The 26,009-nt window shown below is 48.0% G+C and overlaps 1 protein-coding gene across 2 annotated transcripts in view; it reads right to left on the bottom strand.

The window, feature by feature from the left end:
* The window catches only part of BROX (BRO1 domain and CAAX motif containing), a 904,523-nt gene that overhangs the window by 63,897 nt on the left and 814,617 nt on the right, over window positions 1-26,009 (bottom strand). The window lies entirely within an intron of this gene.

Raw genomic sequence — 26,009 nt, 5'->3', positions numbered from 1 at the left:
ACTTTCTTTAGTCTCTTATCATGCTCTTCCCTGGTTTGGGCATTAACTAAAAGAACCCCCCGGATGTCACTAAACATTTGATACATCACCCTCTGGAGGACCGCAGCGGCAGACACTAAGCCAAAGGGCATGTGTTTAAACTAGAATAGACCCTTAGGTGTAATGAATGAGGTGACATTCCTAGAATCTGGATGAAGAACTATTTGATGGTAGGCAGATCTCAAATCTAGAGTGCTCATGATTTTGCCCCTTTTATTGTGCCTAACATTTCTGTAATGTTTGTAACGGATGCCTATCAGGTGTAACTGAGCGATTCACCAATCTCAAAGTCTTAGTTTTCCATTGGGTTTGTGTACAACCACAGGGGCTAAAGTTCATCTTTGACTTTCTGTCAAAGATTTATGGGATTAGGTCTAGCCTTTTGTACTACAGGAAGAGAGTCCGGTTTCATCCTCATTTTGTGCATGTAATTTTGTAAATAGCCTAATCTGTCTCTAAAAACCTCAGGAGATTCAACGTTCACCAAATAACCAACTGAGGATACATCCCCAATCATTCTATCAACTGTATACGCCATCTATTCAGCATTGGGGTCTAACTTTATTCTTAATCTCTTTTGATGAGACCAACTCAACAACGGAAGTGTAGCTTTATCCGATATGTATACCTTTCCTTTGGCCATTCTATTTTTAAATTGTATGGTGGACCAAAATCAACCTAGTATCTCAATGGTTTTCCCACCATAAATTACTGGCTTAATATCCATCGCGTTGAGATGAACCTTCTTGAGTAATTTGCTTTCAATAAAATAATTTTCTTTGGCATTAAGGTGGATTTAACACCCAAATCTATCACCATTACAAATACCACACCATGAATTTTTACTGTCAACATAGGTTTTTCTTCATCAGCATCTTCATCAATAATGTTATATATTTCTTCTTCCTCCACAATACAAGCACACTCTTCTGAGTCATCACATAGTTCGTTAACACACTCTACATTCTCTTTCTTTGTTTACCAACAGCCTATTAGATTTCTTACAAATGCCCTGACAGCAGGACTTTTGTCACTATTAGCAAAGTGATAAATACTATCACAATGTAAACCCTTTTTTATATCTTCCCTGTCTCTCTTTTCTTTAAATATAGATGTTTTCTTTTATTTTGGTTTACTGTCATTTTTTATTTTTTTATTCAGTGCATATAGTTATAGACAAACCTTTTTCACAATACACTACAAAATATAAGATAGATAGCATAAAATATATGTAGTATTACTTTGTAAAATCACAAATAAAAGACTCGCCTAATTACATTACATGATACAATTCATAAATGTCATTTTATGTGCTAAATATCACAGTTTCACTAAAAAGAGAAAAGAGAGATTGAATATTAGGATGTATTAAGCACAGCAACAGGAGTGGTTAGTTCTTTAAGTATTTCTTTCCATAGATAATATGCTGCATCTGAAATCACAATCGACTGGGCTCCATATATTGTGCTCCAACACTGATCTGATTCTATAAAATCATACTTAATACTCCGACTGCTATAGCCCTTTGCATATAAGGATGATAGCCTAGGACACGGAGTAACAAGATGTCATGCTGATTCAATTGAATTTTTACACAGACGTCAGAAACACTTCTCACAAAGTATGTTGCTCCACCAACCCATATGCTCAAAGGTACGTATGCTATTTAGGCGTAGTTATAATATAAATCTGCGTATGTGCAGCGAGCATGGTTTCGTTAGATAGGAACATAGAGTGTCTCACGAGAAGCTTTGAGTACTGTACAGTGAGTATAGTTTATTTTTTGCCAGATTATCGGTATTTATGCTCATATCAAGGTCCTTTGATTTGTTTTTCAAAATCAATTCAGCATTACGCTCATGTAGCAGATCTCAACAGTCATCCCACATGGCAAAAAGGTAAGAGCTGTGGTGCTCAATTCGACTAAGAATGTATTCTTACTGTCTTTTTCCAACAACTGAGCAAGTAGATTATATATAGCATTAGGGATGTGATAGGATAGATTTATAGTACGATACAAAATGCAGCGTCGAGTAGACCACAATGTACAAATAGAAGTCACGCCCAACTCGCAACGTAGTGCTTCTACTGGTACACCTCGAGGCAGTCCCAGGATGGACCGCAGCAGCTTCCCCTCAAGTTTTTCAACCCACTGCATCATCGGTTCAGGGAGTGCCTCAAGGGTATATAATACCGCTGGTATGATGCTTTTGTGATAGATGGCCATGCGCCTTCGATATTGTAGCCTCCCTTTCTCTTATGTGAGGCATACAATCACCTTAGTTCTGTAGAAGACCAAGGCACTATTTGTGGGACAGTAGCTTCACTTCACACGATTGGATGGAGTTGCCAAAAGAGTGCTTCACGTCGGTGCCAACAAAATAAAACACATAGCTCTGAGGTGAGTGTTAACTTCAGAGAACGTGGGTGGAGGGCACATAGACAGGTGTAGGCTATGGCTCACGGGTTGTGGCTTCACACTAAATGGTCACTTTAAAAAGATATTAACGCAGAGACCGCGGGAATCTGCTGCTCTCGCACAGCTCTGTCACTTTGGAGTTTGTTGTCCCCCCCAGGGCAGTATTAGCCTTGAGGTGAAGCTTGTTGACCCCCCCATAGGCAAGGGGTGGGGTAAAGATTCCAGACCCTCAGTCCCAGGCGAAGTCGTGAGAGGGGGGCTGACACGGAGGACGCCACAGACCGGATGCGCAGTGCGAGCTGTACATAGCCGGGGTACCAAGAGGGAGCCCGCCATACCCCTGATTGGCGAGAGGAGTTGGAAGAGCCTTACGGAGCTGGAGCTCCCCGCCGGTGAGGAGCTGGTCCCCCTGCGTCGCCCATCCAGGCCAACTGGAGTCCTTGGAGTGAGCGAGGCATAAGACCTTGGAGTTGGAGTGGAGTCGCCGCTGCACCACCAGGGCCCGTGCGCAAAAGCGGCCGTGACGGAGCAAGAAGAAGTGGCGCTGCTGGGAGTGCCGGACAGGACCCCAGAGAAATCCAGGTTAGAGGTAAGGCGGAGGAGGCACCAGGAACACAATCGGCTGCGCGTGGATCTGTCCCTTTTCCGCAGCTCAACACGGGGCGAAGAGGAAGCTGTGGAATTGCAGCCCACCCCTCCCCCGACCGGCGTACAGTGACGGAGCCCCGCGGGGCACATGGAACCCTTGGGGGAAATGCCTGAACTCCAACAGAAGACAGAAGGGCTGATATTGAAGAGGAACCGGGCCCAATGCAGTAAAAACCTCCCTCCAAGCACAGAAAGGGATAAAAAGAAATAAGAAAGGGGGGGGTGACATGAAGAGAAGAAAGATAAGTCTGGGAAGTAGCAAATGAGCCCCCAACAAAGACCCACAGTAAGACGGTCCTAGGAAAGAACCGGAGCCAACAGGAGGGTTCTACCTTATACCCTGGCAGGGGGCGACCATTGTCTCTGTCCTGAAGTTGGAAGCCATCCCCAATACATTTGAAAGTGCAGACGGGGTGCATTTGGGCTCAATCGAACTGTGGAGCAGGTGCCTGTGGGGTCAAGGCACAGTCAGAGTGTGGAGAGGCGACACAATAATTGAGGAGCTAGCGTCACGGGAACCCGACAGGGACCAGCAAGAAAGGTGGGGAGTGACAGGGTGTAGATCAACTTAGGGGCGCACAAGACAGCGCTGTTTAGGCAAACATTCTAGCAAAGACTTGAAGAGATCGAGGAGCGCCGGAGAGACATGTGCTCCCACAGGCCCTGGGGGAAGGTAAGGGCGGACTGCCTAGTGGTACCCCTTGGGCCTATGTTTTGTGGACCACAACCTCGGACTGAGCTGGAGGAGGAGCGACACCTGGGATAACTGGGCTGTGCATGGACAAGGTGGCTTGGGCCCGGTGGTGACGGGGAACTCGAGTGAACCACAAGCTGGGGCAGTACAGAAGGTGTGGCCAGGTGGAGTCCCACAGTGGTTTGCTGGGGCCTTGGGTCTGGAGACTGTTCATTGGTTGCAATGCTGGAGGAAGACCGGGGACCGCTGGTGCACAGAGGAGTGGTGCAGGCTGGGTTCCAGGCAAGAAAAAAAGAAAAGTGCAAGGACTAATCAATCAGCTTTTTGCCATGGAAAGAGGGAAAGAGGTACAGCTGGAAAGGGCCCACAGAGGCGCAGGTAGAGGGAGCAAGGGCCTGAGATCGATAGTGGTCCGCTTCTTGAGGTACAGAGAAAATATGGAGGTTCTGGAGAAGGCTAAACGCTTGGGGAGCTTCCAAAATGAGGGAGACACTATCAAGGTGTTACAGGACTTGTCGGCCCTCACCCTGGCCCGCCGAAGAGATTGTCGCCCACTCACACAGTGGTTAACTGATAAAGGCATTAGATACCGCTGGTCCTTCCCATTTGCACTATCATTTGAAAAGGAGGAGGCGGACTATCGTGTGACCAGTGGTCAGTAGGCGCTGCAGGTACTCCAAGTCCTCAAAGGAGATGAATCAACTGAGGGCCCGGAAGGGTCCTCGAACACTTTGGCAGGGGAGCATGGGCAGGGGGGGTCCACAGAGCACTAAGAAGATGATGGCGGATGGAAGAAAATTTAAAAAGCTCAATACACCCCTGCAGAAGAACACGGGTGGCTCCGGCTGAAGGAAAGGAGGGGGTCAACATGTACACGGCAAACCTGATGGCTAAATTTATAGGGGTGACGTGAGAATGGGGGAGGTGTGGAGGTATCGCGAATCACTGATGCAGCAAGCAGTTACCCCTGGTGGTCCATCGCAAGGTGGGCGTCATGGATGGAAGTTTGTTTTGGGGGAGGTGGGAGTGGAGCGGGCCGGGGGGATGTTTGGGAGACGGTTAAGATGAATGAAAGGTTGATGGTTCCCATAATAAGACGAGTGGCACAGTTGGAGGGTGAATGTACACACTTCAATGGCGCAAGTTGAGGGAGGTGGCGGGGCTGAGGTCTTGAAGCTGGAAACTCTTAATGTTAAGGGTTTGAATTCACCCACCAAGCGCTCCCTGCTTGGAAGGGAAATCCGAAACGGAGACATAGACGTACTGCTAGTGCAAAAGACTCGATTGCTTCAGGGGGAAGAGAGACGCATCCCAGGGGCACATGTTGGACAGGTCTTATGGGTCTCTAGGCCATACAAGAAGGGGGGTGGGCATCATCGTCAATAAGAGAATCGGATAACTAATCCATTGGTTTGGAGGAGTATAGATGGGAGGGTGTTGCTGATCTCTGGGTCATTAGAGGGGGTGCAGCTGACCATCGCTGCAGTGTATAGCCCAAACACGGGGCAGATGCAATTTGTCTGGGAGACCATGGGAGAGATACTCGAGCGGGAGATGGGTTTGTTCCTACTGGGGGGAGATTTCAACATGTGGGCAGACGGCACCGTGGACCATAGTGAGGGCAAGACCACAGGAGCGGGGGACTCGGGCCACAAGAGTGGGGACTGATGGGATATATGTTTGATCAGGGGCTGGTAGACGTATGGAGGTTATGTCACCCAACAAAAAGGGGCTATACTTTTTTTTCCCCAGTTCACGGAACCCGAACAAGGATTGACTACTGGTTCCTACACCATCACCACATTGACAGGGTCACCAACAGCGATCACTCACCGATTAGCTGGTCGGATCATGACATGGTGGTGGTTGACATAGCACTGTCGGGACTGCAGCCTCGGGAATTGCTATGGCGGTGCAATGATAGATTACTGAAAGATACCGCTTTTGTGAAGGAAATATGAGAGGCGATTGAGGAGTTCTTCCAGTTGAACGATACAGGGGAGGTGGAGTTGGGTGTGACATGGGACGCGGCCAAGGCTACATGGCGGGGCCTCATCATCAGAAAAGGGGCGGCCAAGAAGAGAATCCGGACCCTAAAGGCTGGGAAACTAAGGGGGGACATTCGTAGGCTTAAGTTGGTGGAGGGTAGAGGGAAAGGGGGAAGGGGAAAGGGATGCCGACCTGAGTCTAGCAAGGGAAAAGCGTCAGGAGTTGAGAGACCTGGAGTTAGGGAAGGTGGTGGCTGGCCTGCAATTCTTGAAACAAAAGTACTATGAAAAGGGGGACAAAGCTGACGCCCTATTCGCGGCGAGGCTCCGGGGCCAACAAGCGGAGAAGTGGGTTGACAGGGTTCAGAAGGACAGCTGCACTCCCTCGCGGGAGAAGTGGTTTAGGAATTCGCTGGGTTTTACGAACATAGGAAAGTGAGTTTAGTGAAGAGGAACTGGGACCTGGGGGGAGGTGTCTCTGACTAGTCTTCATTGCAACAAAAAGGCAGAGATGGAAAGGTGCATCTCCCGGGAGGAAGTGTTGAAGGCAATCGCAAGACTTAAATTGGGGAAGGCTCCCGGGAAGACAGGTACACGGCTTGGTTTTACAAGACTTTTGCAGGAACCCTCACCCAACACCTTGTAACATTAATCATATCCTGACCACAGGGAGGACCCCCCCGTCCTTCGGGAAAGCGTTGAAAACAGTAATACTGAGAGCGGGCAGAGACCCCAAGTGCTGTAAGTCCTATCACCCCATGTCCCAAATCAATGTGGACACGAACATTTTCACCAGAGTCCTAGCCAAACGGATGGAGGGTATAATGCCAAAACTAGTCGGCTCAGACCAGGTAGGGTTTATTCAGGGAAGGCAAGGGGCCGACACTGTGCGCAAAACAATGCACTTGATGGAGGCTTCGGCGGGGATAGAGTGGAACCCAGTGTTGGTGGCTCTCGATGCCGAGAAGGCTTTCGACTGGGTAGACTGGGGCTTTTTGGACGGTGTTCTACGGAAATTCGGGTTTGGGGATCAGATTCTGAGAGGGATAAGGGCATTATATGTGCGTGTGACTGGGAACGGGTGACTATCAAGGACCTTTGAGCTACAGAGGGGGACGAGGCAGGGTTGTCCGCTCTCGCCCCTCCTATTCGCACTAACATGGCCCTGGCCGAGCGTCTAAGGAAGGCTCCACAGGTTGAGGGAATTAAGGAGGGTAACAGAGTTTAAAGGTAGGACTCTATGTGGACGACGTGCTGTTGCACTTAGTGAACCCCATCAGCTCTGTTCCGGCCGTCCAGACAATAATAGAAGCATACAGGCGATTCTCTGGCTTTAAAGTGAAAAGAAAAGTCAGTGATCTTCCCCGTTGCAGCCGAAAACTTTAGGGACGTTGAGGATCTCAGGCCCCTGGAATTTCAGGTGCAGTATTAAATACCTGGGCATCACAATTGTTAGGCCAAGGGAAGATCTGGATGTAGCCAAATACCCACCTCCACTCCACTGTTTGATAAACTATTTACAGAGATGGAGAAATGGAGCAAGGGTCAGTTGTCATAGATGGGAAGGCTCAATGCCATAAAAATGAATCTCCTCCCACAGGTATTATATGTCTTTCAGATGTTGCCATCAATCTATCTTCAATCAGGGCTACCTGAGGGAAGCAAAATCACAGCTCCTAAGGTTCCTTTGGCAAAATCAGAAACCTAGGGTGGGCTATGACACGTTAAATTCTAACAAAGGATCGCGGAGGCGTGGGACTCCCGGACTTGATGTTATACTATAGAGCTGCACAAATTAGAGCAATGGTCCCACATTTGAGAGAGGACCACGGGAAACAATGGGTTTATTTGGAAAACCAACATCTGCTCCCGGCAACATTGGGGGAATGGCTCTGGGTTCCTAAGGGGAGACTTCCAAGGAGAATTTGAGAACACCCATTCCTGGGGGTCTACTGGGAGGTGTTAAGTATGGGGAGAAGAACAGGTGGGATCACTGGCCATCACTGATGAGTCACATCTGGGCCCACCAGTACGAGATGAGATACCTGAGGTTGAAAGGTACCAGGCATGGTTTGAGGGAGGACTTGAGCGGGTGAGTTAACTGTGGAGGGGAGGGAAATTCATTAGCATTCAAGAACTGCAAGAGGCCCTGGGCATTGGCACACTGTCAGCACTCTATCTTAGAATGAAAGTATTTTCACAGCCGAGAAATGGGAGTCGGTCCAAAAGGTCCTCACACCGGTAGAAAGTGTCCTTGATGGGCACACGGAAATGAAAGGACTCATCTCACGTCTCTATGGGGCCTTGCTAGAATCAAAGGGGGATGCAGTTCGGGGACTCTGCCAGAAGTGGGAGAGAGACCTGGGTAGGGAGTTGGATGAAAACCTCTGGCGACAGATGTGTCAGAGGGCATTCAAGACGTTGATATCCTGCCAATATAAGCTTCACAGGGTGAAATGACTACACCGCTGGCAATACGACCCAGTACGCCTTTCCATGATGTTCCCCACAGTGAATCCTCAATGTTGGCATGGTTGTGGTGAGGTGGCAAACTACTGGCACATGTGGTGGTGTTGCCCCAGAGTGCAAATGTACTGGACTGTGGTCCTGGGTTGGATCAGGGATGCGGGGGTAGGGGGTGTGCTTGGTCCGATGTTTGTGCTTTTTGGTCTTGAGAGACATGGGGGTCGATGGCATGCTCTCCCTCAACTGGAGCATTTTCTCCTCCTGGCAGCCAGGCACTGGAAGAGAGTGTCACTCCCTATGATGAAAGTATGGGCTGGGACAGCAAGAGATCTGTACTTAAAGGAAAAGATCGCTGTGGCAATCCATGGGGGGGTGGCTCTATAGAACTGGAGTGGCAGCAGTTTTGTGACATTTTCGGGTGAAGTGATAGGGGGTAGGTGGAATGCAAGGCATGAGTCAGCCCGGCCAGGATAGACCTTTATTGAGAGACATACACTCCTAAGAAAGATATGCTGTGATTAGAACATTTGAAAACACTCGGGCATTGGGTTAACTGTTTTAATGTTGGTAACCTGGACACAATGGGAGCATAACTTTACCCTTTCTCGTTGGTTTTGGAGGGGTAGGGACTGGTGGGGGGGGCATAGGGATATGGGGATAATCGCAATGTTTGAACTGATGAATATTTCCTCAAGTTTATTTGCAATATTGCATGCTGGATTGTGTCAGAAAATCAACAAAATTCAATTTACAAAAAGAAAAAAAGATATTAACTGGGTCATCTACCGAATGAAGGTGATTCACTCACTGACAGAATTGCCTATATCCTGAAGAAACAGATTTTCTTACGTACAGCAGTTTATGCAGAAATCTAACTAGGGGGAGCTTTATTCGCAGGATGGAGACAGAACCACTTGTGGCAATTCCGAGTGTTCCAAAGTACATTGCACAGCCTCATGATGTATTGCTTGTTTGGGGTAGGTGGCCCTTGCCAAAGCCCCCTGCCACTCCTTTTAGGCCACGGCCACTTTCAGAGCCCCCACCTCGATTTTGTATCCCACTGAAAGCACTGGCTCTCCCTATCCCTTCTTCAGACCTCTGGTCTAGCAAGAACCTAAAGATCTACCAAAAGCGAATAAGGCCTGGCTGTTTAGGGGCTGTATGATGGTGACACAAATGATTCTACAAGCTTGGAAATCAGCCAATCTCATTGACAGAGGATTGGATTTAAGACATCCTATCCCTCTCCTGGTTTGAACAGAGCATATACAACTGCAAAGGAGGACTTGACACATTTGAAGCAATATGGGGTCCCTTCCTTGAGTTATACGGCCGATTTGTTTGGTTGCAGTCGGTTGTATTACATGATAGCTTTGAGGGATGGGAACATACAAAAATATATTTTATATTTTTTCTCTCTTTCCCTTTCCTTTCTAAAAGTTTTTAAAAATGACTGTCGTGAGGTTCCTGAAATTCATTGTATATTGTTATGTTTTTGTTTTGCGATAGGATTATCGTTGTGAATAAAAGTTTTGAATTAGAAAGATCCCAAAGACCTATCTGTTACCAAAGCATGTTTACACCATACATTCTTGCACCGTCTGTGGCTGGTACTGTGCATTTAACAAGAACTGGCATGATTGCTGTAGACCGGTGCTCGAACAGTGGAATGCCTAAACACAGCCCTGAATTCAAAGCACACATTGAAACCAGTTCTGTATTGTGGTTTCTGAGAGTAAAAACAGTTTCCTGTCCCTTCAGCAAGATGTCAAAAAGCCCTCATAAATTTGGAATGACGTAAACATATAAGTGTAGAAAATAGCACAACAAAAGTCTATAAAGTTAATTTAACTTTTGGGAACGTTACTATTTAGCAGAATTTTAGTTAATTCAAGATGAATAAGTTACTTACCAAACTGTTAACGTTCTTTCGACTGGATGTTCCTCCAACGTATTCCTCATCTATGACATATGATGTCTACAGCTGTGCTGCTTCGGAAACTTTTTCGTCAGAGAGCTCCCTTGCGTCGATGGCGTTGGGTCGATGTCCCTGGAAGGCCTCCGTTGAGGGTGACGTCATCAGATGTTATGAGTAGAACGCACCCGCCAGTAGCCTCAGTTCATATCTTTTCCCCCTCACAACGTGTGGCATACATGCCCAGAACACAGCATCGACTGCACTTAGCCTTGCGGGACCGAAGCTGTAATGGCATGGGAAATTCTTGAGAGGGGTAGGCTGGGAGGGCAATGAGGAATACGTTGGAGGAACATCCAGTTTGGTAAGTAACTTGTTATTCGAATGGATTGTGTCCTCCAACGTATTGCTCACCTATGACAGACTCCCAAAGCAGTAATCATGATTGGAGGAGGGAAAAGAATTTAGAAATACCCAATTAAATGGCAGAGTAAAGTACTGCCTTACCAAAGTCAACATCCCGAGCATGGGAATTATCCGGGAGTAATGCTTAACAAACGTGTGTAGAGAAGACCACGTTGCAGCGTCACAGATATTTTTCACCTGCACACCACTTTGCAGGGCTTTTGAAGTAGCAATGCCCCTGGTGGAATGAGCCCGCAAACCTTCAGGTGGTTCCTTACCAGCCAACCGGTAGCATTCCGAAATAGTGAGGATAATCCACCTAGACAAGGTCAAGTTAGAAACAGCCAGTCCTAATCAGTGACTTGTACACCCCACAAAGAGCTGGTCGTCCACTCAGAGTTTGGACATTCTAGAAAGATAAAAGCTCAAGGTCCTTCTAGGATACAACCTATGGAGCCGTTCCTCTTACTTACTAGGATGAGGAGGAGGATAGAAAGCAGGAACTACCACCATTTGACTCAAATGAAATTCTGACACTACCTTAGGTAGAAAGGACGGACGTAGTACTCTCAATACAACCCGGTCCTTGTGGAACAAAGTAAAAGATGGCTTAGAAGAAAGTGCCTGCAACTCGCTCATTCTTCTAGCAGAAGTAACTGCAACTAGGAAAACAGTTTTAAATGCCAACACTCTTAACGGGCAAGAGTGCAAAGGTTCAAATGGAGCACCCATCAAATATTTCAGAACCAAATGAAGATCCCAGACCGGCACCTGAAACGGCAACAACGGGAACACATTTCTGAGCCCTTTCAAAAACGGAGTAATCTGCAGAATTTTAAAATAGGAGCATTCCTCGGAAGAGCGGTTAAAGATAGACAGCGCTGCCAGATAACCTTTAATAGTGCCCACCTGCAGATCCCTGTGGGCCAAAGAAAGCAAGAAGGAGAGAACCGCCGGAATCGAGCACTGAAAAGGATCAACATTCTTTCCTCTGCACCAGTCGCAAAACTTACGCCAACAGTACAGGGACTTAGTTGCCAGCCGCCGAGCTGAAAGCAACACCTCCATCACGTCATCCCAATCCTTATATCTCAACTTCTCAGAAACCAAGCGTGAAGGTTGAGAGTCTTGACCTCTGGATGGAGATATGGATCTCTCTCTCTCTCTCCACTCTCAGGGGTAGATGCATTGGAGGACAGATGGACAAGTCTAAAAGGTCCTGGGACCACGCTCTCCTGGCCCAATCCGGAGCGATGGGGATCATGCGGGTCCTGAACCTTCGAAACATCCTGCAAACTTGAGGGATGATGGGGATCAGAGGAAACGCGTACAGTAGCGGGAAGAGCCACTCCATGACAAACGCGTCTCCTAGAGCTCCTCTCGAAGGAAATTCCCTCGAGCAGTACCTTTCACACTACTGGTTAGCACCAGTCGCAAACAGGTCCACCTGCGGGATTCCCCAAAGGACAAATATCTCTTGAAGGACTTTCTGAGCTAGTTCCCACTTGTGGGAGACCATGCTCTGCCTGCTCAAAGCGTCCGCCGCCATGTTCTCTTCTCCGGCGAGATGAACAACCGATAGGGAGATTCCCTCGTTAATTGCCCAGAACCAGAGCTGCATTGCCTCCCTGCACAGAAGTAGTGACCCTACACCTTCACCTTCTCTCTTGTTGAGTTAATGCATCGCCACCGTGTTGTCTGTCATATCAGGACAGTCTTCCCCTCTTACAGATGGCAGGAAAGCCTTCAGCGCCAGTCTGATGGCTCGCCGCTCCAAAAGATTGATCTGAAGTCTGGACTCCGACAGAGACCAACGACCGCTGACGGACAGATCATTGGCATGAGCTCCCCAACCTGTCAGGGAAGGGTCTGTCACTACCGTGACCTCTGGCCATGGTTGCCAAAAAGGCTCTACTTTCATGAGATTTGTCTAGTCGGCCCACCACAGAAGCTCCTGCGAGACTGGGAACATGAAGGAGATCCAACATCCGGCCTGAGAATTGGGACCATTGAGTCCGGAGAATCCACTTAAGGGATCTCATTCGCAATCATGTCTCTGGCACCAGAAGAATGCAGGAGGCCATGAGGTCAAGCAAAACCTTAAGAATTCGAAAGCCGGAAGAGTCTGGGCTTCTTGAAACTTTGTGACCATCTGAAGAATGTGATGAGCCCTCACCTTGGGTGGCGAGCACAGCCCCAAGGACGTGTCCAAAACCGCTCCTATGTACTGAAGCTTTTGGGAAGGCGTCATATGCAACTTCTTGAAGTTGAGGGAGAAGCCCAGCTTGTGAAGGGAGTGGCAGGTGATGCTGAGATGATCCAAGGCTTGTTCAGGAGAACGCACCCTGATCAGCCAATCGTCCAGGTAGGGGTAGACGTGAATCCCCTCCCTCCTGAGATGCGCTGCCACCACCACCATGAGCTTGGCAAAAACCCTTGGGGCGGAGGTGAGCCTGAAGGGCATGACCGTAAACTGATAGTGCGAGCCGCCCACTGCGAACCGCAGGTATTTCCTGTGCTTGAGAAGGATTGGCACATAAAAATATGCATCCTGCTAGTCCAATGACACCAACCAATCCAGAAGTTGGAGGGCCTGAAGGATCTGAGAAAGAGTAATCATCTTGAACTTGTCCTTCCTGAGGAACTTGTTCAAGTAACGTAAGTCTAAGATGGGTCTCAGTCCTCTGTCCTTTTTGGGAATAGAAAAATAAGGGGAATACCAACTCATGTTCCTCTCCGCCACAGGCACTGGTTCTATAGCGCCTTTCTCCAGCAGGGTTAAAATCTCCTGCACAAGGAGCGGATCCGGAACCTTCAAAGAGTGTTTCCCCGGTGGATTGTCGCAAGGCCTTCTGAGAAATGGGAGGCAGTATCCGTGTGCTATGGTATCCAAAGCCCACGCATCTGAAGTAATGGCTCGCCACTCTTCGAGATGCTGAGACAGCCTGCCCCCCACTGGTGAACAATGACTCAAGGCCTCAGAGCGGTTTAGAAGTGGTGGCGGCAGTGCCTGATGGCAAAAGGGGCAGCTGTTTAAGAGGCTTTGGCACCCCTACCTCGTCCACCACGAGGGAACTTAAGTTGGCCCCTTTGACCGGCCATTCCTCTCGCTTTTCCAAATGAGGAGCAATAGTGATAGGAACCACCCCTCCATTGCTGTCCCCTAGGAAGAATAGACAGAGGTTGCCGAACAGCAACGCCCAAAGATTCTGCAGCCTCTTTGGAGGTCTGCAACTTCTCAAGGCTCTAGTCAGCCTTGCTGCCAAAAAGATGCGACTCGTTAAAGGGCATGGTGAGAAGCCGGGCCTCCACATCGGGTGCAAAACCGGACTTCCGCAACCATGCAAATCTGCGCATCACGGTGCTCGTAGCCATGGACCTAGCAACACTATCCGCAGTGTCCAACCCAGACTGAAGGGATTCACACATTGCATCCTTGCCATCCTGCACAATAGCCACAAATGCAATTCCACAGAGTGTGTGAAAACTTTGCTAAGGCACAGGTGGAGTTGGCCGATTTCAGTGCCATACTCCCAGCGGAAAAGACCTTGCGCGCCCCTCCATCCATTTGTTTATCGTTCCTATCAGGAGGGATGGTAGGGTACGCTGCATGCTTCGAGGTGGCCATAGACGCATGAACCACCAAACTCTCGGGAGTGGGGTGTGGACAGGTAGCCGGGGTCGCTACTGGATGGGCGGTATTTCCTAGATAACGACTTGTTAACCGCTGGAATAGAGTCCGGGGCAGTCCAAGTAGCAGCCACCCTCTTTTGTAAGGCCACATGAAATGGCAACACCGGGTCAGTGGACGAACCCTGATTGAAGAGGTCTGTAAGATCATCTTGATCAAATTGTACTAGAGGCCTGGACCAACCGAGGTACTAAACAACCCTCAACATCAATCTCTGAAAAGAAGAGTCTGCATGATCACCAGGCTGAGATGTGTCGAGACCACTGGCATCATGAAAAGTCTGACGCAGATCCTCAATCCAACTTTCCTTGGAAGTGAGACATTCAGGAACATTAGAAGTCCCATATGGAAGACCAAAAAAAACAACCTCCTCCTCAGACCTCTCCTCATCCTCATAGATATTCTGGAGGGACTGAAAAAACTCCTTCCTGGGGAGAGGAGTGCTCCTTTTATCAGGAACAGGCTTAACAGACTTGGAAGAAGCTTTCCTTGGAGGATCCACAGCCACAGGGGCTTCCACCAGTAAAACATGCCCAGGAGGCTCTGATGGGTTCGACAACTCAGACTGCGTCGATAAAGGCTCCGCCGGCTTCGAGGGCCTGACCCGGGGTAAAGACCAGACAGACTCGCTCGACAGACACGGCACTGATGGTGTTGACTTCTTCGATGACTTCACAGGCTTCGACAGTTTCGGTGGAGACTAAGACTGCGACCTGGCACATCTATGGCGATCCTCCCCATGCCTTGCACGAACAGGAACCAGACGGCTCCCGATGCTCATCGCGCCGACTACCCGGGCCTGAGGGCGCACGAGTATCCGGTCGAGACCGTTCCTTGCCGGCTTCTACCGAAGGGGTGGACAGAACTGTGCCTTGAGATTGAGATTGCTCCCTAAACGACTCCCATTCCACGGGGGTGGAGAATTTAGTGGGGCAGGCCACCTTTTTCGGGCAGTCATCCGACGAGGACGGGGAAGGCGAACGGTGATGCCGCTTCCTGGACCGCCTCGACGAAGAGTGGCACGAACCACTCCAGGACTGAGATCTCCCGGTCTTCTTCTGACGAGGGGAGTCCCCCCTCGACTCGTAGGTCGACAGACCAGTAGACTTCGATTTACGGGGTTTGGAAACAAGGCCTACCTTCAATTTCCCATTACGCTCCCGCAAGGCCTTGGCAGTCAATGACTGGCACTTCGAGCAGTCATCCGTAGCGTGGTCCTCGCCCAGGCACCACAAGCAAATCCGATGTGGGTCTGTGATGGACATCTTGTACCCACAGTGCTGACACTTCTTGAAGCCAGACCGCACGGTCGTCGGGGTAGACGAAAAAGACATAATACCAAATATAGTAGGAAACACGAGGCGCGCCGAGTTCTCGAAGCAAACACGTTTGCAGAAAAAACGGAACTGAGGCTACAGGAGCCGTGTGTGCTACTTATAACATCCGATGACGTCACCCAGGCCTTCAAGGGACATCGACCCGATGCAATCGATACAAGGGTGCCCTCTGCCGAACAAATTTTCCGAAGCAGCACAGCTGTGGACATCATATGTCATAGATGAGGAATACGTTGGAGGACAATCCATTCGAAATATTTTCTCATAATTAGCACTACATTTTGTGAACACTAAGGAAGCACAAAACGCTGCACAAAATCGATGAAGTAGAAAAAAGTCCCCCTAAATCACATGTGCTGAACCAAACTAAGTCAGGCTACAGACAGCAGAGCTATCAGTGTAAAGCGCCAAACCTATCCCCTAAATTGCATATACTGTAGATAACATGTTCAAGCTTCAAAACTACGAAACACCCAATTCTCCTACATTCTCCCCCCCACATCAAACCAGCTTCTGTAAAGGTTGTAAATGCAAGAGCACAATTCAGTCAACTCACCACTTCCTTCAGAAAGGCAGTCTCCCTTTCCCCATCCACCTTCCTCTCTTTTGTAAAGTAAATAGCTCTTAATGGGTGATGCAGTACCTTCAGGCTACAGGAGACTCCCTATGGGGTACAGCTCACACCTTGTGCATATTTTAAGGGTGTAGAAGTAGGAGACTGACACACACGTGGCATATTTTTGGCTATAGACTTTTATGATGTAAAATAAAAGATAAAACCCTACTTGTTCCCATTACTAAGAGGGGTTTCCCTACCTCAACTAAATACTAAGGATTCCCTCAGGCTGTCCATCCAGAACAAGTAGTCCTCCATTGTGTGTCAAAACCTATTTCCTTACCTTACTCTCTAAACCAAACTAAGTAATGTGGTGATGTTCTTGGTCCAAAAAGGTCAAAACCAAAATGTTTCAAATCTTTCTTCGCTTGACCCCCCCACCAATGCACATGGAAAAAGAAAGTCGTGTATCTTCGCAGGGTTAGTGGGACGACTTCCTCTTCCCCCTAAGCCTCTTCCCCTAACCTTCCTCAGGTTTCTTAATACTTTTCACAGCACCAGGATTAGCAACTTCCCTCTCCTGGCTTTCACCATACAGTTCACAATGCCAGGGGGAATGACTCCCTTCATAAAAAACTGGTTCTGGTCTATTTTTAGGCTCTTTTTCCTAGGCGAGGCCACCTTTACAGATTTTTACAGTTTTCCAGTTGTCAGCACGTGTGGGCACCTCTATTGTGACCGTTACAATAAGCTCCAACATGAGTTTGACCAGATGGTATCCTAATACTGTGTGCCAACTGAGGATGTGATACAATTCTTCTTCCAAGAAATCACAAGTAGTACTGATCATTGTTCAACTGATATTTATTGTTGTAATTAATGTTCATCCATTTCAATCACATATATTTCTCTTGTTTCTCGCTTCTTGGAAGAAGAATTGCATCACATCCTCAGTCGGTGCAAAGTAATAGGACACCATCTCGTCAAACTCAGGAATGACTCCCTTCCCCTTGTCTTCCTTGTTTCTCACAATGGCAAGGGAATTACTTCCTTCCACTGGTTTCTTAGACTAGTTTCACAACCACCAGGGTGGGACGATTCCCTTCTTTTGGCCCTTCTCAGGCTTTTTGCAATGCCAAGAGAAGGACTCCCATCTCTTAGCTTTTCTCACAATGTTCATCAACACCAGCGGGCATGTCTCTCTTCCCTGACCTTTTTCAGGCTTTTCAATTCACAGCCAACTTGGTTCACTACCCTGCCTGGTACTGGGACTATGAAGATCAATGATGACTTTTGCTTTTTATGGGTGCGAGTCCCAGACTTGCCTCTCTGGCTTATACTTCTTCTTTGATAGACTTGGTTTACTCTCCTGCCAAGTACTATCATGCAAACCAATGGTGAATATGGATTCTTCACAACTGTCATGGTCCCAGACCCTATATTCACGGCTCCTCTTGCCCTTTTTAGCTTGCCACTCCCCTTTCACGTCCCCAGCGCCTTTCTGGCAACACACATACCGTTATTCTTGGCCTGCAAGGATTGCGGCTCTTCCTCAGCATCTGCACTCCGCTGCAGGGTTCTTGTGGCGTTCAGAAACTAACGCCTGTCTGCGGCAGCTACGCTGTATCACAGCCTTTGTGGCACAGACTCTCCCTCCGCTTCCCAGGCTTAAGGAGTGCTTGGAGCCTCATTCTGCCCACTCACTATCTGGTCCTTCCATCTTCGACCAGCTCTGGACCTTCCAGCTCCTTGCTCGGCGTCCCGACCTGCTTCAGCTTCATGCCTGCTCTTGCGGTTCCTCCAGGGAGATCTAGCCTCTATCATGAGTCCTTCCTTTCTTTTTATGCTCCCACAATGTAAGTATAGACTAGTATGCTCACTTGGTTCTGCAGGGCGCTCTTCATGGCTATGCACAACTTCATCCCAGTATAAATATGGTCACTCTCTATTGGGTTTGCTAGACTCTTTCATCAGAGGATTCATCACATACCCTTCCCCTAATGTCGCTGGATTCCTCATCTCCTATCGGAAAACAGGAGCGGAAATCTACATTGCCTTGTTCTTTCCCCTTGCAATGTTCTATGCTAAAACAATAGGGTTAGATGTTGAGGAACCAGCACCTTATTCTTGGGTTTGTGTCCTTTTTGAGACTTAACCATGTGAGGGCTGAATGGTGTAACTTTCAACCTGTAAGGTAATACTTCAGGTAACCTATGGCCCACTTTATAGCTAAGGCTTCCTGCTCGATGGTTGCATAGTTTCTTTCTCTTGGAGTGAGTATCCAGCTGATGTAAAGTACGGGATGTTCTATACCATTGTATTCATGCGACAGCACTGCCCCTTACCCGTCCATTTGGATAATAAACCCCTTGTTAAAATTAGCCACTTTTAACATGGGTTCGCTGCAAAGGATTGATTTTAAGGTATCAATGCATGCCTGATCTTCTGGATGCCACTTTAACTTATGAGGTTCTCTATTTTTTAACCTGTCTATCAGACAGGTGGTAATGGTGGAGTAACTGGGTATAGACCTCCTGTAGTAGCCCACTAGTCCTAGGAAAGCTCTTAAATCCCCTTTTGCTTTGGAGTGGGGGTTCCCTGTACAGCTTTAACCTTTTCAGTTTGTGATTGGACAAACCTATTCCCAAGAAAGAAACCCAAATACTTCACAGCCGATTGGGCAAGATGGCATTTTTTAGGGTTGGTTGCAAGACCTGCTTTTCTTAGGGCTCGTGTGATTTCATAAAAGAGGAATATCTGTTCCCTCCAAGTCTTACTGTGGATGGCTATGTCATCAAGGTAGGCCCCACAAAAACGAGAATATGGATGTAGGACCTGGTCCATTAGCCTTTGGAACATAGTAGGGGCACCATGAAGCCCGAATGGTAGGACTTTGAAATGGAATAGTCCCACAGGGGTGGAGAAGGTTGTCTTTTCTTTGTCCTCTAGGTTTAATGGGACCTGTCAATAGCCCCTGGTCAGATCAATAGTGGAGAGGTAAACAGCGAAGCCCAGTCGGTCAATAATGATGTCCATCCTAGACATGGGATAATTGTTGAACTGGGACACTGCATTAACTTCGAAAATCTAAACGAAACCTCCACTATTGATCAGGTTTTGTGACCAGGACTATTGGTGAGGACCAGGGACTTTGGGAAGGCTATATTATATCTGTGGCCAACATTTTCTCCACCACTTGTCAAATTATTTCTTTGCAGACCTCTGGGATCCGGTATGGTCTTAAATTATTGACTTTGCCTTGAGGAGTGTGGATGTGATGAAAAACTCCTTTAACCCTTCTAGGTTCACAGTTAAAAGCATCCAGGAACTGGGCTAATAGGTCTTGAATATCTTGTCTTGGGGATTGAGGAAGGTCAGCTGGAATTAGACTGACCTTGTCTATTTCTTTAGACAAAAGACTCACCATTACCACTGAGGTGGACTCTGCAGGATCTTTCGTCCACTCCTTCAAAAAGGTTTATGTGGTAAATCTGGGTTTTGGCTCACCTGGCTGGCTGAGAAATTTGGTAATTACAAGGGCCAGTTCGTTCTAGGATTTCATATGGTGCATGCCAAAGGGAAAGCATTTTATGCTCTGAGGTGGGAAGTAGTACAATGACCTTCATGATCAAAAAGGATTGAGTGATAGCCTTTCTGTCATAGTTAGTTTTCTGCTATTCTTGTGTCTTGCTCAGGTGAGAATTCTAAGGAAAGCATGGTATCAAACAGTGAAGATAGACACAAGTGATCAGAGTTCAAGGGTGTTTATTGAACTTCAAAAGGGTTGGTTGAACGCCTATCTAAACCTAAAGCTAAGAATGGGAGCAAGCTACGACCATCAAATAATAATAACGAAGTCCTAATCAAGTTTCTGTCAAATGAAAGGGCCTATACTAATAAGCCTATTGCCAATCCTTACTTCTAAATACGAAAGAGTGTGGGACAATGGGGTATGCAAAAAGAAAAGTGTTCAAGAAATAATATGTCAGGACGGTGGAGCAGTTGGCTTTCCTTCCCTGCATTTTCTGCACAGGGCAATGCGGCACGTTCGAGCTTCGCACACACTCTGGCTTCTTGGCCACAAGGATACAGTTCAAAGCACAGACATCAGGGCCTTCTGCCAAAGCCTCTTTTCCAATAACTGCAGAGGGTCGGTGTTACAAACAAAGTCTCAAAGTTCCATTCCTATCAGGATATTCACATGCACAAGTTCACACTTTCAATGTTCATCATGGGTCTCCCTCTACAGGCTGAGACCCCCTTTTTATCACAATGTTCACACTTGGTCTCCCTCTTTCGGGCTTGCACCGTGGATCGCCCTCATTCAGGCTCAGATCCTCTTGATATGGAGCTCCCTCATTCGGGGACGGATACACTTGATATGGATCTCCCTCGTTCTGACTCTGATCTTCTTGATATCAAAATGGAAGACTTTCAAATGTGCGATGGATTTTGCTTAAACCGTCGCAGGACCACTTCGATGAACTTCACACAATTATTCTAATCAATCTTCCTCTTTTGTTTCTCTTGGTGGGATACCTTACAGAGACCGTCGATTGAGCACATCCACGGTGCGGGACCACTCTGTCAACAGTATCATATCTTTCCTTCTCAAGTTCAAACATTCATCAGCAGTTTAGATTTACTGGCGTCTTTCATCACACGTTTAACAATGTTAGTTCCAGTGCTGGTTTTACAATGTTGCAGCATGCAACCTTGACTTCAACACAGACCGGTCTTGCCTCGGTCTCCCCAACTCGGCTGTGTTGATCTTTCTGGTGCTTCTTTGTTCTTGGAGCCAAGGACGATACCACAGTGGTTGCAGGTTTGTTCTTGGACCCAAAGACGATACACCAGTGGTTGCTGCGGCTCCTCCCCGCCTTGGTCAGTTACGCAGGAGGGTCTTCTGCATCTCCGACACGCAATGCAGGATTCTTCAGTCTGGTTTCCTGGTCTTATGCTTTCTACCTCGAAGGTTTCTTGAAGTAACAGCGTCTTGCCAAAAAATTCAAGGGTAATACCCTTCTTACAAATCCTTCTTGATTTGCCGTCTTTCTCCTCTCGTTCAGCTGCCAACTTGAAACAGCTGTACCTTCATGTCCTTTTCCTCGCTCAGAGTGTGGTGTTGTGCTCCATCTTTGATCTGTGTGGTGAAGTCTAATAGAAGTCAGGTGTGAGTGATTGTCAGTAGCTGCCTGACCTTGCCTGACCACAGTAGCGGGACATGTCAGATACACTGTTCGGGTGAGAGTGTTTTCTCCCAGAGCGGGCTGTCCGTGTGAAAGTGTTGGGAAAGAGAAAGAGTGTGGGGTAAGGTTCCCCATGTATCCTACCTGGTAGGATGGGGTAAAGGTGTTACAGGGGAGGGATACCGCGTCTCGCCATCCAGTGTCCGACTCTGACTCCCTGAAAACCTCTCACCCAGGTGATCCGTCCACACTGGTCCACACCCAGGAACTGGATCCAAAAGCAATGGCCGTGTCCTGGCTACCTGGATGACAGATCCCCTGGGACTAGCGGGTGAGACGCCTTCTGATTTTTCACAGAATGTACTATTGATCGTACTACTGTCATATGCTCTTTTAGACACACAGCAGTTTGGTACAATGGACACCTGCTGAAACCCATCGTCATCGAAATCCCCCGGGGACAAGCGTGGCGCCAGAGGACAAAGTGGCACCTGATTGAAAGAGAAACAGAAGACAAAGTACTTCTCCGGGGAAGAGCGTGTGGAATTACTAGGCCGGAGGCCTAATCCAGGAGTGCTGATGAAAGCGGTCCGTTCCCGTCAATGCGGAAAAGAGGGTTGGGGAGTGGCACCGGTGGGCGGAGTAAGGGGAGCGCAGGCTCCGAGGGCTGTGCCCCTGCACGCATCTAAATTCAAAGGGGAAGATGATTTTTCTGGTGAAAAAGTTCAGTCGCCCGTCCCTAGCGAGGGATGCCACATGCAGTATGGAGGAAAGGGGATGGGACGTAGGAGTAGGTCAATATACAAGACCATTTACATTGCTTTACCTAGTGCTGGGCCCTACTGCTGAACACTTCCCACCTCTTTATCCTCAGGGCAGGGCCGGCCTTAGATGCTGCCGCACCCTGGGCAGCAAATAAAAAATGTGGCGTCTCTCCCACCCCCCGCGCACCCTTAGTCATGCAGCAGGGGGGAGGGAGCGCTAAATATTTCAATAGGCATGGCAGGCGTCCTATTGTTATTAAATGCTCTCTGCTGCCGAGAGCAGAGAGCATTTAATTTCAAAAGGGCGCCTGCCGCGCTTTCTCCCACCACACCAGCTTGGGGAAAACTTTAAAGACTCCCTTGAGCTAGCATGGCAGGGTGTGATGGCAGGTGCCCCAGGCGGCTGCCTGGCTCACCCAGCCCTAAGGCCAGCTCTGCCTCTGGGGCAGTGCATTAAGTGGGATTAGAAATCAAGGGGGGCGCTCCTTAAGGAGTGTGGCCTAAGTAGGGTAGACCAAGCCCCTTAAGGAGCGCCCCTCCTTGCCTAAGGTTGGGGGTGCTGGTAATAGAATTAGAGCTGGTGCACACTGGCAATATTACCTTTGATGTGCCCAGCTTCTCTTTTTAAACAAAAGAAGTGGCTGGGTGCGGCAAAGGTGTGACACTAGTGTGCCCCATCTCACACACAGTCCTTTCATCCAAGGAGCCGGTGGTAGGCAACTCTTTAACTACCTGCTCCTTGAATGAAAGGTCACCCTGCTACTGATGTCTCTGTACTCAGAAACAGGAGGAGGGTTGGACTGCCCAGCTCTCTTTTTGTTTTCGACTTAACAAAAGGAGAGCTGGGCAGTCCAGCACTCCTCCTGTTTGAGTACAGAGACATCAAGCAGCCCATGTAGCCAAAGCGCTGCACGGTTACACAGGCTGCTTGCAGGTTTCAGTACTTTCGAAGTGCCGACACCTGCAGGCAGCCTGTGTAATTGCAGCACTTCGACTACACAGGCTGCGCGACGGAGGTGTCTACATTGCTGGGGCTTGACGTGGTGGGGCCCTGGCATGGCCCCGGCTCCGGAGCCCTTTTTGGAGACTGATTGGGCTCAGCCCCAGCTAGCCCCAGCGCACTTACAGCCCTGCTCAGGGGAGAGCTCAGGGGCAAGACAACGCAGAGCAAAACAGGTTGGAATCCCGATCCCGCGCTTAGAAACCAATCTCTGGTATTAAGCTTGTTATAAAAGAAAAATAAAAACATACACTTGCGCAAACTAAAAAACGCCCCAGCCATGTAACTCTCGACCAGCCACTTTGTATAAGGAGTTCCATTGGTTTTCGAATGTAGTAGTTTATCACCTCTATTGAAGTGAAAAAGTATACTTATTTCATCAGGTTTGTCAACTTTTCATATAGTTTAACCTGTATTTTTGCATTCCTTGCATTTTATACATTGTACTATGGTGAACACCGCAGGTGCATTAATGATCGGCATAATTTGCTGAATTGCCTCTTGCAGATGAACAAGTTACTTACCAATTGTAACGTTCTTTCGATTGGATGTTCCTCCCACGTATTCCTCATTTTATGATCATCGTTATCCCAGCTTCAGCTGCTTCGGAAATGTTTTTCACCAGGGGGCGCTATGTTCGAGACCGCAGAGTCGATGTCCCTCAAGGGCTGCCGTCGGGGGTCAACGTCATCCGCTGTATAAAGGGCTCGAGCAGCGCCCGTTACCTCAGTTCTGTTTTTACGGTGTTCTTTGTCGCATCAGTTGATCAGGTTTTAAGTCTTTAGGCTCTTAAGGAAGTTAGAGTGCAACTGGCGTAAACTGTACAGAGGGGTAGGATGGGAGGGTCGTTGAGGAATACGTGGGAGGAACATCCAATCGAAAGAACGCTACAGTTGGTAAGTAACTTGTTCTTCGAATGGATTGTGTCCTCCCACGTATTCCTCATCTTATGATAGACTCCCATAGCAGTGGTAATTTTGGAGGTGGGAGTACTATAATTTTTAATTATGGACAGAACGAAGGACAGCTTTTGCAAATAGTCCTCCTTGGTAAGAAGTCCAAGCAGTAGTGCTTTACAAAAGGTGTGCATCGATGACCAAGTGGCCGCAGCACAAATATCCTGCACAGGGACACCCCTCTGAAGGGCCTTGGAAGTTGCCATGCCTCTGGTTGAATGAGCCCTTAATCCATCTGGAGGCTCTTTTCCAGCCAATATATAGCACTCCGAGATGACTAAAATTATCCATCTGGATAGAGTTTGTTTAGTTACTGCAAAACACAATTTGTGCCCAGTATATCCAACGAATAGTTGGTCACATTGTCGTAGATTAGTCAATCTGGAAATATAGAAACTGAGAGCCCTTTTTGGGTCCAGTCTGTGTAACCTTTCCTCTTCCTTACTAGCGTGAGGTGGAGGATAAAAAGAAGGTAGAACAATGTTCTGTGAGAGATGAAAATCAGACACTATTTTAGGCAAGAATGATGGCTTGACTTTTAGAATGACCTTGTCTCTATGGAAAATAGTGTGAGGAGGCTTACAAGACAGTGCTTGCAAATCACTTACCCTGCGGGCTGAAGTTATAGCCACTAACAGAATTGTTTTGAGAGTGAGCAGTCTTAATGGACAAGAAAGTAAAGGCTCGAAAGGAGCACACATGAACAATTTTAAGACTACATTTAAATCCCAGATGGGTACCTGAAAAGGTGTTGAAGGGTATACATTTGTCAACCCATTCAAGAATTGAATGACTAAAGGCATTTTAAAATAGGACACCTCTTTCGAGGAGCGCTTAAAGATAGAAAGCGCTGCCTAGTAACCTTTTATCGTTCCAACTTGGAGCCCCAAATTGGCTAAGTGTAAGAGAAAAGAAAGTACTGTTGGAGTATTACAAAGAAATGGATCCACATTCTTATCCTTGCACCAGTTACTGAACTTGTTCCAGCGACACCGGTACAGGGATTTTGTTGCTGGCCTTCTGGCCGAAAGCAAAATCTCCATTACGTTATCCAGGAGGTCCCAATCCTTATATCTTAGCCTCTCAGAAACCATGCGTGAAGGCTGAGTGCCTTGACCTCTGGATGGAGAACCCAAACTTCCTCTTGCGAGAGAAGATCCTCTCTTTGTGGAAGACGTATTGGAGGGCAGATGGACATGTCCATAAGGTCCGGGTACCATGTCCTCCTGGCCCAGTCCGGGAAAATTAGGATCATGGTTTTCCTGAACTTTCGCAACCTCCTGATTACATGAGGAATCACGGGGACTGGAGGTAACGCATACAGGAGTGGAAATACCCAGTCCACTACAAATGCGTCCCCTAGAGCTCCTCTCGGGGGAAATTCCTTTGAGCAATACAGTTTGCACTTCTGGTTTGTCCCGGTCGCAAACAGATCTAATTGAGGGGTACCCCAAAGGGTGAAGATCTCTTGAAGGACTTCCTGAGCTAACGCCCATTCGTGGGAGACTGTGCTCTGCCTGCTCAGAGCATCTGTCGCCGTGTTTAGCTCTCTGGGCTAGGTGAACTGCCGATAGAGAGATTCCTTCTTGCATTGCCCAGAACCAGAGCTGCATTGCCTCTCTGCACAGTGGAAGTGATCCTACGCCTCCTCTTTTGTTGAGGTAGTACATGGCCACTGTGTTGTCCGTCATTATCCGGACATTCCTTCCTTGTACAGAGGGCAGAAAAGCCTTCAGCACTAGTCTGATTGCTCTCAGCTCCAAAAGGTTGATGTGTAGTTTGGACTCCGATGGAGACCAACGACCGCTGATTGTCAGATCGTTGGTGCGGGCTCCCCACCCCGTAAGTGAGGCATCCGTCACTACCGTTATCTCCGACCATGGTTGCCAAAACGGTTCCCCCTTGAAGATATTCTCCTTGCAAGCCCACCATAGAAGATCTT

The sequence above is a fragment of the Ambystoma mexicanum genome, chromosome 4q (genome assembly GCF_040938575.1).
Source record: "Ambystoma mexicanum isolate Mex_15411 chromosome 4q, UKY_AmexF1_1, whole genome shotgun sequence".
NCBI classification, from domain to species: domain Eukaryota; kingdom Metazoa; phylum Chordata; class Amphibia; order Caudata; family Ambystomatidae; genus Ambystoma; species Ambystoma mexicanum.
This window is presented reverse-complemented; position numbering and strand designations above follow the sequence as displayed.